We start from the raw sequence: 14743 nt of genomic DNA on the forward strand, positions 1-14743 counted from the left end.
CAGGAATTGCACCTGTGTCTCCTGCATTGCAGGTGGAATCTTTACTTCTGGGCCACAAGGGAAGCACATTTATGGTGCACAGGTCATTTCAAACAGGGCTGATGCAACCAAATCTGGGTGCTTTTAACACTGGGACCAAAGACAGAGTCTTCCATAGGATGGAACAGCCATTCAGTAGTGCTACACTTTCCTGATGGAGATGCAAGATTTAGCCATTCATATCCATGATTAGGGATAAGGCAATGGCACCCCACTCCAGTACTCTTGCCTGGAGAATCCCATGGACGGAGGAGCCTGGAAAGCTGCAGTCCATGGGGTCACTGAGGGTCAGACACGACTGAGCGACTTCACTTTCACTTTTCACTTTCATGCATTGGAGAAGGAATGGCAACCCACTCCAGTGTTCTTTCCTGGAGAATCCCAGGGACAGGGGAGCCTGGTGGGCTGCCGTCTATGGGGTCGCACAGAGTCAGACGCGACTTAGCAGCAGCAGCAGCATCCATGATTAGCGATGTGAGAAAGTAAAAATTAATGTAATTGTCTTCCAAGTTTAAAAAAAATTATGGTGCAATGGCTCCCAACAAGTCAGATCTTAAGGAACAAAAGTAGATCGGCTATCAAAGGATACTGTAAAAGTGAAACTGTCAGTCCCTCAGTTCAGCTGGCTCTTTGCAACCCCATGGACTGTAACCTGCCAGACTCCTCAGTCCATGGGATTTTTCCAGGCAAGAATACCAGAGTGGGTTGCCATATCCTTCTCCAGGGGAACTTCCCGACACAGGGATCAAATCTGGGTCTCCTACATTGGCAGGCAGATGCTTTAGCATCTGAGCCACCAGGAAACCTGGCATCAACGCATACTACAGCTTACTAAAACTGGTAAACTTGGTTGACTATTTATACTTGAATTCTAACTGTATCAATTTGACTTCTTTTAAAAAACTTTATCATCTTCCATTCCTTGTTTCGTAGCTCTTCAAACAAAAATGAACTCTAGATAAGCCCTCTTTCCAGCCATGCTTGAGAGAGGTCACTGCATCTTGGACACCTGCATACTCCCTCCTTTTCACTGAGATGGAGCCAAGGTCCTCCAGCACTGAGCAGACTTTTTCTATATAGTATTTCTTAATTCTTCTTGACTATCCCTCCCTAAAGACACTACTTGGGAGAGTAAAAAAGTTAACAGGAGACAGCACATAATTTGAGTAAAAGAACCACTACATGTCCTCATTCTCAATTATGTAAGATTGTGAAACTGATTTCAGAGCAACTTATCTCACTGTGTCTTTGATATGGAGTATGGAAGGTCCAAATTAAGTGACCTCTGTGGACTCTGAATTTGATTTGGCTACAGAACAAATCAAACCAACCTCTCAGTTTGCTTATTATGAAAGTAGAATCTGCTATGCCACCAAAAATCTAACACACATCTCAAGTCCCAGATGTGCTGTATCTACTCCAGAGCAACACTCTACAAGTCTTTAAACAGTACAATAAAAGCAGATGCAATCAATAGCAGCCACTGGGCGTGGAGGCAGCCTGCCAGTGATAAGGACGACTGAACCTCATTTCCAAGCTCTCATCACCAAACCCCAACCACCACCTCCTCTTACCGACAATGGCCATTTTGAGGTCATTAACTTATCTTTCAGAAATTTCTGGGCATATAGAAAAGAGTTTCCTTTGGCTCTTTCTCTGATAAGATTTTCTTATCAAGAGATTGAAACATCTACATAGTAGGGTGAAGGAAGAGAAGTCACTTCTATAGTCACTATAAGCACTATGTCCGTGTAAGCACTATGTCTAAGCTATAGGAAAACCGATCACATAAAACGGGGGGGGGGGGGGCAGGCAAACTACGGCCTAAAATTATAGCCCAAACCAGCCCACTGCTTGTATTTAAATGGCCTGCAAACTAAGAATATAGTTCACATTTTTTAATCCTTGGGGAAAACTCAAGAGAACAATTATATTTTGTGACAAAGTTATATGAAATTCAGATTTCGGCGTCTATGAATAGTTTTGAGACACAGCCATGTTTATTTAAGTTCTATGGCTGTGTTTGCACTACAACTGTGGAGTTGATTCTCTGCAATAGAGACTACACAGCCCACAGAGCCAAAAATATTTACAATTTGGCCCTTATGTGGAAACTACAAAACTTCTTCAGTTTTATTTTCTTCCTCTGTCAAATTTGCCATAATTTCTCCCCTGTCCATCTCACAGCATTACTGTGGAATAGAGAAAACCAGATAAAGGACCCCACCATCTGTTTGTCTTCATTACCATATGGCCTGTGCCAAGCAGAGCCTTCTACATAGTATATACTAAGTAAATATTTATTGAATGAGGGAATGAATAAAGCAGATATTCATCTACAAAACCCAGAGCTAATCTGGAGACAGAGATGAAGTTACTGCAACAATGGTAATAAACTAAACTACTTGTCCTTTCTATCAAATACAGACCTCATATCCCCTAATAATCTCCTCTCTGCTGCTGCTAAGTCACTTCAGTCGAGTCTGACTCTGTGTGACCCCATAGACGGCAGCCTACCAGGCTCCCCCGTCCCTGAGATTCTCCAGGCAGGAACACTGGAGTGGGTTGCCATTTCCTTCTCCAATGCATAAAAGTGAAAGTGAAAGTGAAGTTGCTCAGTCGTGTGCGACTCTTCGCGACCCCATGGACTGCAGCCCACCAGGCTCCTCTGTCCGTGGGATTTTCCAGGCAAGAGTACTGGAGTGGGTTGCCATTGCCTTCTCCAACAATCTCCTCTCTAGAGCCTAAGAATTTGGGATATTCGTGATACACACAACTTCGACATGCTCTCTCAAGTTTCTTCAAGGCGAATTCTGAGAGGAAGCTAACTAAAGCATTTTTCTTAAGATCATTTATTTCTTCATTCAGCAAAAATTTACTTAGTATCTGCTATGTAGTAGGCTTGTGCTTGGCACAAGGGATACAATGATGGAAACAACCAGAAAATGCAATCCATTTATGTCATCTTTTTTCCCACAGTAAATGTGTGTGAAAGCCAAGGGAGAAATCAGCCACATTTTTAATGAGGAGGAGAAAGAGGCTTGCTTTCCTGGTGGCTCAGCAGTAACGAATCTGCATGCCAATGTAGGAGACACTGGTTCGATACCTGGGTCAGGAAGATCCCCTGAAGAAGGAAACGGCAACCCACTGCCGTGTTCTTGCCTGGGAAATACTATGGAGAGAGAAGCCTGGCTATAGACACAACTTACTGTCTGAACAACAACAAACAGAGGCTTTGAAGTTTTGGAATTTGCCCCAAATCACACAATTATTAATAGAAAACAGAGAGAACCAGGCTTATCCACTTCTTCCCGCACAACCAAGGTACCTTTGGTATTATCCAACGCAAGCAAAAGAAAGTAAAATATATTAGTACAAATGTGCACCCAGAAATTTTCCTAAATGCTCCTGGGAATAAATAATTTGGTCATAGCAACTTGGGGATCAAAGCAACTTCTGTTTCGTCATCTGAGTGAGCGTCTCACTGCCGCCATTATCTTTCAGTCTTCAAGGAATTCAGACAGTGCTTGAGAGCAGACTGTGACATCAGGCTGTCCTCGCATTAATCCCCAATTCTGTTGCTTCCCATCTGTGCAGATCTGGACAACGCACAAGTTCTCTGAACCTCAGATCCCAGGTGTAAAATAGGCCTGATAATAGCAGCACCTTCATATGATTAAACGACATTAACGAAGCAGAAAACTTAGCAATAGCCTTCTCTCCACACCTAGTCTAGTCCTCAACACCCAGTATTACCCATCCCATCCCTGAGTTTTTCTGTTGCTTTTCACAGCTCTTCTTTCTAAAATTATCTTATTTGCTTGCTTTTATTATGTCTCCCTCACTTAAATATAAACTCCAGGATAGTATTTCCTTATGGATCATGGTTTTTTAATTCATTATTGTATCTCCTGCACCTAGGACACTGTCTGGCACACATCAGTAATTCTTGAACTAAGAGTTTAATAAACGTCTAGGACGACAATTTACGTTTCAACTTCCCTGTATGCAAAACAGAATATTTATACTCAGAGACGTTGGAAAGTGCAAACGATGTAACTGGAAAGCTCTAGGTAGTATCAGAAAGGTGCCACGGAAACTAAAAAGTGTGTCACAGTGCCACAATACAATCTGCGGGAGTGACTCAACCCTAAGACAACTCAGTGCTCTAGGTCAAGCCAAAGGCTGCACTCTAGGGAGTGTTGATAGACCGAGGAGGGTGCAAAACGTTAAGAGGTGGTTGCAAAAACACTAGCCCTTCTCTTCCTCTCTTAAACTTCCAACAGTACACACTCCTCTAGAAAGGCTGCTCTCCACACCTGGAAGGGCCCTCAAGGGAGAAATGAGACAAGTGTAGTCAGGGAGCCAAACACTCTCAAAAGGCAGCAGCAACGCTGCAATGACAGTCGTGAACTGACCAGAAAGGGAGGCAACTCGAACCTCTGGCGGGGGCCTGACGGGTGGGTCCCATGGCTTCTCCCCAGTCTAGCCAACCTCCCCCACCCCCGCTGGCAATAAGCAGGAAGGGACACACTCCCGCGTTCCAGCCTGGTGCCCAGAGCATGAAGCGGGTCGGGGACAAATTCCCAGGGTTGCCAGCAAACTCACCTCAGCCGCCGGCCCCACCTCCGCTCACATTCCGGCCCCGCCGCCTTCCCCCCGCCCCCCCAGGCCCTTTGTTTTGATTCCCGACTCCGCAGCTCCCGCCGCCGCCGCCAAGCGCACCCTCCACTTCCGCTTCCGCACCGCGCCTCCCCTGTCGCAAAACCGACGCCCTTCTCTCCTCATGGCTCCGCCCCTTCCTCCGCCCCTCCCCCGCCGCCGCGTCCTCCCGGCGCGGGGCGTGCTGGGAACCCCGGGGGGGGCGGGGCCTCGCGGCCCTGCAGCCTCGTCAGGCTCAGTCCCCTCCCGATAAACCTCTAAATAGGGACCTTCCCGGGGGGCTACCTCGGCTTTTTTGGCGAAAACCCCCAGTTTATGGAGGCCTTGATCCTGGCTTATCGTTGTGGCGTGGAACGGAACCTCAAAGAGGAGAATTAGGGTGCTTGTGAGGCGGAACCCGGGGAAAAAAAGCTGCCAACCGGTGTTTGATACCATTGAGCCCTTTCGGTCTTTTGAGGGAAGGCGATTTACGAGGGATTTCGAAGAAAAACCCGATCGTTTGGCATTTTTTTCTCTTACTCGCTCTTGTCACGTGATGGTCCTATAAAAAAAAAAACTAAACTAAATGACGCCTGTTTGTTATAGCATCCTTCATCTAGTGCAACCTAGTGGCGAGCGGAAAAAAATAAAAATAACTGCCAACTGGGCTTCCCGCGAGGTCCTTCGGGCCGCCAGAGCTCCTCGGGAAATTGTGATCCGGCTGGCAAAAATAAAGCCTGTACGAAGACTAGGCTGGATTGTGTCACCAACAATTAAGAGGTCCTCGTGACTTAAGTAAAAAAAAAAAAAAAATGATTTTTTTAAAGTCCTGGTCCAAAGCTCGTTACAAATGAATACTTTTCCAGGGATCGGTTGGGCGAGCAAAAGAGATTTATAATTGCAAAATCCTTGTGAAACCAGGAACAGCTTATGTTTTAGTGGCTAGATTTGCCATGTTTGGGGGTTTTTTTTGGGGGGGGGCGGCGGTGTTTTGGGTTTTTTGGCTGCACATTCTTTACATTTATTTGAAATTATAAATTTTTTTTTTTCGTAGGCAAAACAGACTTTTTTGCAACTGTCAGCTGTTCACTATTTCCTTTTGCAAATTAGGAGAAAAACAAAGCACATATTTAAATCTAGACATAGTTTAGGATGAAGTAGTCGAATGCAGTGTAAAAGTTTATTTCTGAAGTTTGCTAAGAAACAGGTTAACCTTGCAAAGGGATCAGTAGGTAAAAATGGCGAAAAAACTTTTTTCTCTCTTTAGTATGCAATGTGAGGCAACCTCATTAGGCAATCCACATTAAGTGGGGGAGATTTCAGGGGAAGCTAATACATCCTTGTAGACTTTTTTTGTAGACAGGCATTGTGGAGGGCAAGATCAAACACGTAGCTAAAGAATCCTTTGTGCTGGTAGTCCATTTTCCAGAAGGCTGATGACAAGTTCACACATCATCTGCCTGCTCAGGTATTTATTACTGCTGAGTAAATCTTCATTGTGTCTGTGTGTGGGGAGCATTCTCCAAGTGGGAATTAGGACAGATGAAAAACAACTCTGTTTCTAGCGTTTTTTTCAGAGTACCAAAAATTCGCTTCTCAACGAGGTACTTTTTCCCTCCTTTTCATTCTTTCTGGTATCTCTGAATACAGATAGTATTAACTAAAAATATAAAAGGAAGCAAAATAATTGTGAAATTTTTAATTGCTTAAAAAAGATATTTAGCCATAAAATAAAGAGCAGACACATGTCTAACATTGCCAGAGCTGTGCCTGCTGTTAACAGGTAAATAAAATACAGTAAATAAAAACAAACCAATCATATTAAATGGAAGGCTAATGAAAAGGCTGAATTACAAATAGTTTTTAAAGATATGATTCTTTATTATTTCCTGTAGAAAACTAGCCTAAACTACACTTGCCCTTGGAAACACAATTATGCATCAACATGTAATTTGATGCTTGTAAAAGGGTATGTTTTTTTTTAACATTTTTCTTAAGATATGTTTTCTCGAGCATAGCCTCTGTGAATCTATTTCTTTGCTGGGCAAATTCTTAAGAGTACCTCTCGGTTACCTGCCCTGTCCATATTATAATCTTTATGAAACCAAGACTAAGATTTATTTTTGTGCAACTTAAATGGCTGTTACATTCAATCCAGCTCCTAAATTAATCTAGCTGCCACAAAAGGCGTTTCTCCTCCAGCTACTTCTACGTTATGGTTAGTGTTTTGAAATGATAAATTATGATGGAAGGATTTAAGCAAGAGAAACCCAGCTTTCTGCTCATTAATATCTGAATGCTCCAAGGAAAACAAATTGAACAAAGAGAACAAAGTTTTTAAGTACACCAAAATTTCCCTTTCATTTTTTCAAGGTTTTACCCAATAACAAACCCGTTTATCTAAACATATTCCTGAGAGAAATTTAATGATAATCATTTCAATGTCTTCTTCCTTTTATTTTTAATGGAAAAAATGAAGACAATTGAAAACCAAGTAGTTTAAATGATAATGTCATTTAGTCAGTACTGATAAGGCCATCAATGTGTGTTTCAGTTTGTTAACTGGTGTGGGGGTGGTGGTGGTGATTATTCTCTCCCAGAAACCTCACAGAATGGTGAGGTTCTGGAAAGGACATAGCAAAAGTAACAAGAGGATGCAAATCATTTATTAGCATCTGGGGCCAGGATGGATGTTTCCTAAAAGACATTTTGATACCTTCCTTAACCCTGTTGATGTAGGTGGTAGATCCCTTTTGTGTCTCTGAGCTTCTTTCAGGAACTAGCAAGGAGTCGAAGAATTAGGACTTTTCTGGTGCCTCAGAGGTAAAAGAATCTGCCTGCAATGCATGAGACCCCAAGACACAGTTTCCATCCCTGGGTCTAGAAGACCTCTTGGAGAAGGAAAAGGCAGCCTACTCCAAAATTCTTGCCTGGAGAATCCCATGGACAGAGGAACCTGGTGGGCTACAGCCCATGGGGTTGCTCAAGATGTGGAAGTGACTGAGTGGCTAAACAACAAAGAGGAATTGAAGGCCATTCTTAGCCATGGCGGGGATACAGGAGGGATTCCATGTCTGGTCGGAGGCCTCAAAGTAGCTAACTCCAGTATCGTGACAAAGAACGCTAGTTAGGAGTCAAACATACCCAGCTTTACAGCCTGATTTCTTTACTAATTGTGAGACCTTGGGCAATGCATTTAAACTTCCTACACTCTTGCTTTCTCATCTTTAAAATGAAGACAACAAAAGTTCTTTCCTGTCGTTCTCATCGTCTGGGTCTCAGCTCCATTGTAACCTGGCCTTCCTGACGTTCTATCTGAAGGGACCTCTCCCAGCCCCTTTCTATTACATGACCTTGCTTTATTCATAGCACTAATTAGCATCTGAAATTATTTCACATTTTCTGTTTGCTGATTTAGTGTCCTTTCTTACTACTACAAGCCGTTTGAAGACAGGTGTCTTGTCTGACATTTATTGTGCTATAAGTGAGTGCTCAGGAAAAATTTATAAACCTACTTGGTGAACAAGTAGGACTGCTATGAAACCCACATCAAGAAATTAGTATTATGCCTGACACAGATGGTGGTGGTTTAGTCACAAAGTCTCTTGCCACCCATGGACTGTAGCCCATCAGGCTTCTCTGCCCGTTGGATTTCCCAGGCAAGAGTATGGAGCAGGTTGCCATTTCCTTCTCCAAGGGAACTTCCCCACCCAGGAATCGAACCAGGGTCTCCTGCATGGCAGACAAGATTCTTTACTGAGCTACCAGGGACCACTAAAACAAAAAAAATCATGATCACTACCTACATTTTTTGTTGTTCGGTTACTCAGTTGTGTCCGACTCTTTGCCACCCCGTGGACTGCAGAATGCCAGACTTTCCTGTCCTTCACTATCTCCCAGAGTTTGCTCAACCTCATGTCCATTGAGTCGACAGTGCTCTCCATCTCATCCTGTTGCCCCCTTCTACTCCTGCATAGATTGTACTTAACTGTGGGCTGAGACACTGTCCTAAACGTTTTACAAATGCTAAGTGAACTCATTTCATCTCTGCATAATCCTAGAGGTAAATCCTATCACAAATCCCATTTTATAGATGAGGAAAGTAAATCACAGAGCGTTAACTTGCCCTAACCAAATCAGTCAATCCTAAAGGAAATCAGTCCTGAATGTTCACTGGAAGGACTGATGCTGAAGCTGAAGCTTCAGTACTTCGGCCACCAGATGTGAAGAACTGATTCATTGAAAAAGACCCCGATGCTGGAAAAGACTGAAGGCAGGAGAAGGGGACGACAGAGGATGAGATGGTTGGATGGCATCACCGACTCAATGGACATGAGTTTGAGTAAACTCCAGGAGTTGGTGATGGACAGGAAGCCTGGCGTCCATGGGGTCGCATCATGACTGAGCGACTGAACTGACTGAACTTGCTCAAGATCATACAGCTGCTAAGGGGCAGAGCTAGGATTCAAGGCCAGGCTCCAAAACAAATCCCTATAAAAGAGCTTTGCTGCCTTTGCAGAAGATAATGATGTCGAAATTTTTATATTGGTTGTAAAGTTCTGGGAAGGACCTGGGACATTGCTTACTCTAAGCGGACGTAGATCTTTGTTCTTCTATCTGCTTCGGAGAAAATCCAAGAACAGGAAAACGCAATCGGGGTCAAGGGCAGGGAGTCATATTTTCTTGAGGTGGCCCGCAAGTCCAAGCCAGTTCCCCCCGGTGTCTAGAGAGCAGCCCGCAGCCTCCAAGCTCGGCCAGAACCCTGCCCAGCAGCGGGAGCCTCCCAGAACCCCTCCCGCCAGCCCGCCGAGGGCCGCCGCGTGGCCGCGCCGCGCCCGGGACCTGGGGAAAAAAGTTTCCAAAAGGCGCTGCTCGGCGCTGATTGGCCGCGGGGGACGCGGTCCCGGGGCGCGGCAGCCAATGGACAACGCCGACCGCGGGCGCGGGGGCGGGGGCGGTGGCCGGAGGCCCCGGGCTGCACCGCCCCCCAGCCGCAGCAGCCGCCGCCGCCGCCGCCGCCGCTGGTCCGCAGAGCAGGAGCCGGTAGGTGCGGAGCTGCGGCCCCCGGGGTAGGGGTTGCTTGGAGGCTGCCATCGCCGCCGTCCTCATCATCGCCACGGCCGCGGGGAAACTCTTCTGCCCGCCCGGCGCCCGCCGCGCTCTCGGGACCACCGGCCGGCGCGGTGCAGGGAACTTGGCGCGCCCCTCACTTGGGCGTCGCTTCCCGGGCGCTGGGCTCGAAAAATCTCCCTTCTCCGGAGCCTCCCTTCCTAACTTTGTGCCTTCCCACCCTGTGTTCTGCGCGCCCGGATCTTCACCCTTTCGCCAACTTTCTTTCTCTTTCTGCGCTCGCCTCTCTCCGACCCCGCTGCCCTCCCCTCCCTGCTTGACTTCCCGGGCCCTTCTGCCCTGCTTGTCCCGGGTCCCCGGAGCCCGGTTGCTCTGCCCTGTTCCCTTCCACCCCCCGCCACCCCAACATCCTTCCTAGAGTCCCCTGGTCTCCCTTCTCGCTCAGTTTTCTGCCCCGCACCCCCGCCCTTTCCTCCTGCTGCCACCACCTCCCTTTCCTTCCTCGTAGCCCCCCGCCGTCCCCATGCTTGCCCACGTCCCTACCCCGCTGCCACCCTCGGCGGAGTCCTCTTTCCAAAAACCTACCCCCTCCTTGGCACTCCCCTCCCTTTGGGAACGTGTTTGGAACGGTCTTGTTCCCTCCGCCTTTCTTAGACCTCTGCTGCAGGACGGCTCAGATTTCCCCTGACAGCACTTTGGGGAAGGGTTGGATAAAGGATGAAAACGCTTCTTCTGAAGCTTGAATGCGGTGACTGGGCTTACCTGCCTCTCTGAGGTCATAGGAAACCCCTCTGGGCACTGCTTTTTGGGGGGAACCTAAGGTTATCTTCTCCAGTCCTCTCAAGTTCATTGTCTCCTGAGGGCTTGACCTTCCCTGATTTCTTGGTCCAGGGTTTGTACCTGGCTGTGACTCTCTCTACTTGTAGGTCCCTTTAAATTCCTTTCTAAAGAAATGGCCTATGCAGCCTGTGCTGTACAGAAATTTCAGATTTTCTCTGTGAGTTTTGTTGATGTATTCTAGGAAAGGATGGCATTGTAGGGTGTGTGTGTGTGTGTGTGTGTATGTATGTATGTGTGTGAGTGAGTCGCTTGTGTATGCTGCGTGCTAAGGTCGCTTCGGTTGTATCCACATCTTTGCGACCTGATGGACTGTAGCCCACCAGGCTCCTCTGTCCATGGGATTCTCCAGGCAAGAATACTGGAGTGGGTTGCCATTTCCTTCTCCAGGGGATTTTCCCAACCCAGGATCCACCCCGGCCGGGTCTCCCACATTGCAGGCGGATTCTTTACCATCTGAGACACCGGGGAAGCATAGGCTGTGGGTAGGGTCCTTTGAACTCCCCTTGTGGCTCAGATGGTAAAGCATCTGTCTGCAATGCGGGAGACCTGGGTTCGATCCCTGGGTCGTAGTCCTGGGACTCTCAGAGCCACCTATTATCTAATCTCTGACCAGTCCTGACCTCCCCACCTCCACCATGGGTATTTCACCACTTCTGAAACTTGAATTTTTCCTCTTGGTGTGTCTTTTGTGTCAGATTAGATGCAGATGATCCATGCTCCTAAAGTGTCGGAGGCCTCTCGTTGATGTGTTCTATCCCATCTTGGATAATAGTTTCTTAACTTCGCTTATTCTGTTAGGATGTTATTTTTGTTTCCGGAGTGTGTTCTTCTGGTTTAGAACGTGCAAGGCCAGAGAGATTGCACTCCCTTTGCTCACAAGATAATTCCCTAACAGGACCGTGCTGGTAGATAGAAAGTTTGTGCCTGCAACTGGTTCAGTGTTTGCACCTCGTCCTGATTTGGGTGCTTTGGGTCTGCCACGCTCAGCAGTGTCTAGTACTTAGTAGGTGTTGGAATGGAGGAGAATACACCACTGTAGGAAAAGCTCCCTCTCTCGCATCTTGGTTCAGTAGCATAAAATTCTCCTTGGACAGTAGCTTTCTGGGTTTTTTGTTGTTGTTCACGTTTAAGCTCCTTAAGATTTCAAAAGCAATATATGCTTATTGTAAAAAACATTTATTGTAGTAGGTGTCAGGAACAAGTTCTCATCTTAGTGTCTGCCTTACTCCCATTCTGGTACCTCCTTCCAGACCCTTTCTGTTTATGTACACAGCGGAAGGTACATTTGCAAACAAAAATGGCACTTTTTTTCTTTTTTTACACTTTAAACTTTTCTTTTTGTATTGGGCTACAGCCAATTAACAGCATTGTGGTAGTCTCAGGTGAACAGCGAAGGGACTCAGCCACACGTATACATGTGTCCATTCTCCCCAACCCCCCTTCTTATCCAGGCTGCCACATAACATTGAGCAGAGTTCCCTGTGCTACACACTAGAAAAAATGGCACTTTCTTAACATAAACTTTCTTCCGTATCATTACTCTTAATTCTTAACTGCACAGTTTTCCAATCAGTCTTCAGTTAAGTTTCTCTAGCTCCCCCTCATCATTACCCTCAGTGATGGTGTACACCCTTGGGCATATGTCCTTGCATGCCTGCTGAGGTTTTTTTTTTGTGGGTAGATCATTTCAGACTTTGAAAGCACCGAGACAGAAGTCAGACTTGCTGACTCTTGACTGATTTTGCCCCAGTGATGTCACTTATGCAAAATGTAAAGCCTGCGTCATAAAGTGGAAGCTGTGGGAACCTGTGCTGGCCTTTGGCAGCTTCTTTCTCCCCCTCTCCCATGTGTTTTGATTGGGAAGGAGTGTGCTTGGGGTGGAGAAGTTAATCCCTGATGGTTTGTAGGTGTGGATTGCTCCTGACCAGCTGTGCTGGCTTTCTTCACTCAGAGGAGAGCTGAGAAAGACTGCTTTGTCTTTTCTAGAGTTTTGAAATCAAAGGTGTGTGTCTCAAGTGTGTTTTCAGACTTTCTTAATAAGTTTGATCATGGAAAACATGCCGAAAAAAAAGCTTGCTGAAACGCTTTTGTAAGAGTAATAGATCTAAGCTATCCAGAACAGAAAATAAATACCTCTGGGACCACTAGATCCCAGGTTGTGCTTGCATGCTGTAGCACATACACTTGAGGTGCCAGCAGGTTTGCCCACAGAGCTGCTGGGACAGGATGCAGCAGGATGGTGTATTGAGAATGCAAGTTAGCAAGCTCAGTCTCTTGACACAGATGCAATAAATGCATGCATTATCCAGCTTGAAGACAGTGGGTATAAAGTGTATGCTATGACTACGCACTGATGCCTGCCTGTCACAGTGCCTTTTAAAAGACTGCTTGGCCCCAAAACTGAATCTGACTTCTATGCAGTCTATCGGCAACCCCAAAGAGACCTTGAATTTGAATTCAAAGTCTCCCTTGCACTTGGGTCTGGTTTGCCTCTCTCACTCCTTTGCATCTATGCAGATGGGCAAGACATGTAACGTTTCTGCTCCAGCTTCCCAAGAAGCCCAGTGATTGCCTTACCAATCCCTGGGTCAGGAAGAGGCCCTGGAGGAGGGCATGGCAACCCACTCCAGTATTCTTGCCTGGAGAATCCCATGGACGGAGGAGCCTGGTGAGCTATAGTCCGTAGGATCAGAAAGAGTTAGACACAATTGAAGTGACTTAGCACGTGCACAGACACACACACACACACACTCTCTCCAGCATCTTAGAGGTAAACAGAAAGGGTCAAGTTGTTTGGAAATGACTTATTAAATGCCTAGCACCCCACAAACAGAAGGTGATGATAAACTCAAGTAAATAATGCTGGGAAAGGGGAACCTTTGCCAGTCATCTTGCCTGCTGTCTGTGGCAGACAAGAATGCCTTTTAGAACTTTTCTGAGATATTTTCAAGTGGAAAAAAATAAAGGTTTAGATTTTTAAGTGTGGTGTTTCAGAAGAAAATGAAGTTGAGCTGTTATTTCTTTCCTCTTAGCCCTGAGCATCGTCTTCTTCTTCCCTAAGGGGTGTTTTTAAAATGCAGGGGTTGTAATTAGAACCACAGTGGAAGCGCCTCCTAAAACAGCTCAATTTCATTTCTTTACTGAGGCTTAAGTCCTAAGCCTCGCTGGCCATGATAACAGTGCCCTTTTCTGAAACTCGTCTTTGGTAAGGCTGCAGGATGAAGGTTATTATCCAGTAACTGTACTGAATATTCCTTATCATGAAAACCTGGGAAATGGGTAGTTTCCAACATGACACCCTGTCCTTCAGCCCCTTCCCATCAATGAGATGCCACTCAGGTGCTGAGCGAGAAAGGTTTTTCCGCATCCTATCAAGTCCCTTTCTCAGCCATTTGGCTAAGTGGTGGTGGCTTCCCAGATGGCATAGTGGTAAAGAATCTGCCTGCTGATATAGAAGACGCAAGAGAGAATCAATCCCTGGGTCGGGAAGATCTCCTGGAGAAGGAAATGGGAAACCACTCAGTATTGTTGACTGGAGAATCCCATGGACAAAGGAGCCATAGTCCATGGGGTTGCAAAGAGTCAGACATGACTGAGTGACTGAGCATGCAGATACACATTAAGTATCCTAGGGATTTATAAAAACTAGCCTTCAGAGGGTCTCTTGCTTCTTTCCCTTAATCTCACATCGCCTTCCAGTGAGTGGTCAGCCTCTATGTTGCCCTGTGTTCTTTTCTTCTGCAAGCATTTATTGAATGCCTGTTATATGCCAGACACTGTTCATGGCATTGGGAATTTAGGGGGAAAAAAATGATGGTGAGGATCCCTGTGTTCAAAACTTATATTCCAGTTGTTGCTGTTCAGTCGTTCAGTTGTGTCTGACTCTTTGTGACCCCATGGACTGCAGCACGCCGGGCTTCCCTGTCCTTCACCATCTCCTGGAGCTTTTTCAAACTCATGTCCACTGAGTTGGTGATGCCATCCAACCATCTCATCCTCTGTCATCCCCTTCTGCTCCCGCCTTCAATCTTTCCCAGCATCAGGGTCTTTCCTAATGAGTCAGCTCTTTGCATCAGGTGGCCAAAGTATTGGAGCTTCAGCATCAGTCCTTCCAATGAGTATTCAGGACTGGTTTCCTTCAGGATTGACTGGT

The 14743-nt window shown here is 46.2% G+C and overlaps 2 protein-coding genes across 6 annotated transcripts in view; one reads left to right on the top strand and one right to left on the bottom strand.

The window, feature by feature from the left end:
* KIAA0430 (KIAA0430 ortholog) overlaps positions 1 to 4717 on the bottom strand; it is a 39717-nt gene extending 35000 nt beyond the window's left edge. For both annotated transcript variants that reach the window (XM_018040667.1, XM_018040666.1), the window contains exon 1: positions 4648 to 4717. The gene's annotated coding sequence lies outside the window, so the exon portion shown is untranslated. The remainder of the gene's footprint in view (positions 1 to 4647) is intronic.
* The window catches only part of NDE1 (nudE neurodevelopment protein 1), a 36290-nt gene continuing 31182 nt past the window's right edge, over positions 9636 to 14743 (top strand). For 2 of the 4 annotated variants that reach the window (XM_018040247.1, XM_018040250.1), the window contains exon 1: positions 9636 to 9723. The gene's annotated coding sequence lies outside the window, so the exon portion shown is untranslated. The other 2 variants (XM_018040248.1, XM_018040249.1) reach the window with 2 other exon arrangements.

This window comes from Capra hircus, chromosome 25, assembly GCF_001704415.2.
Source record: "Capra hircus breed San Clemente chromosome 25, ASM170441v1, whole genome shotgun sequence".
Classification (NCBI taxonomy): Eukaryota; Metazoa; Chordata; class Mammalia; order Artiodactyla; family Bovidae; genus Capra; species Capra hircus.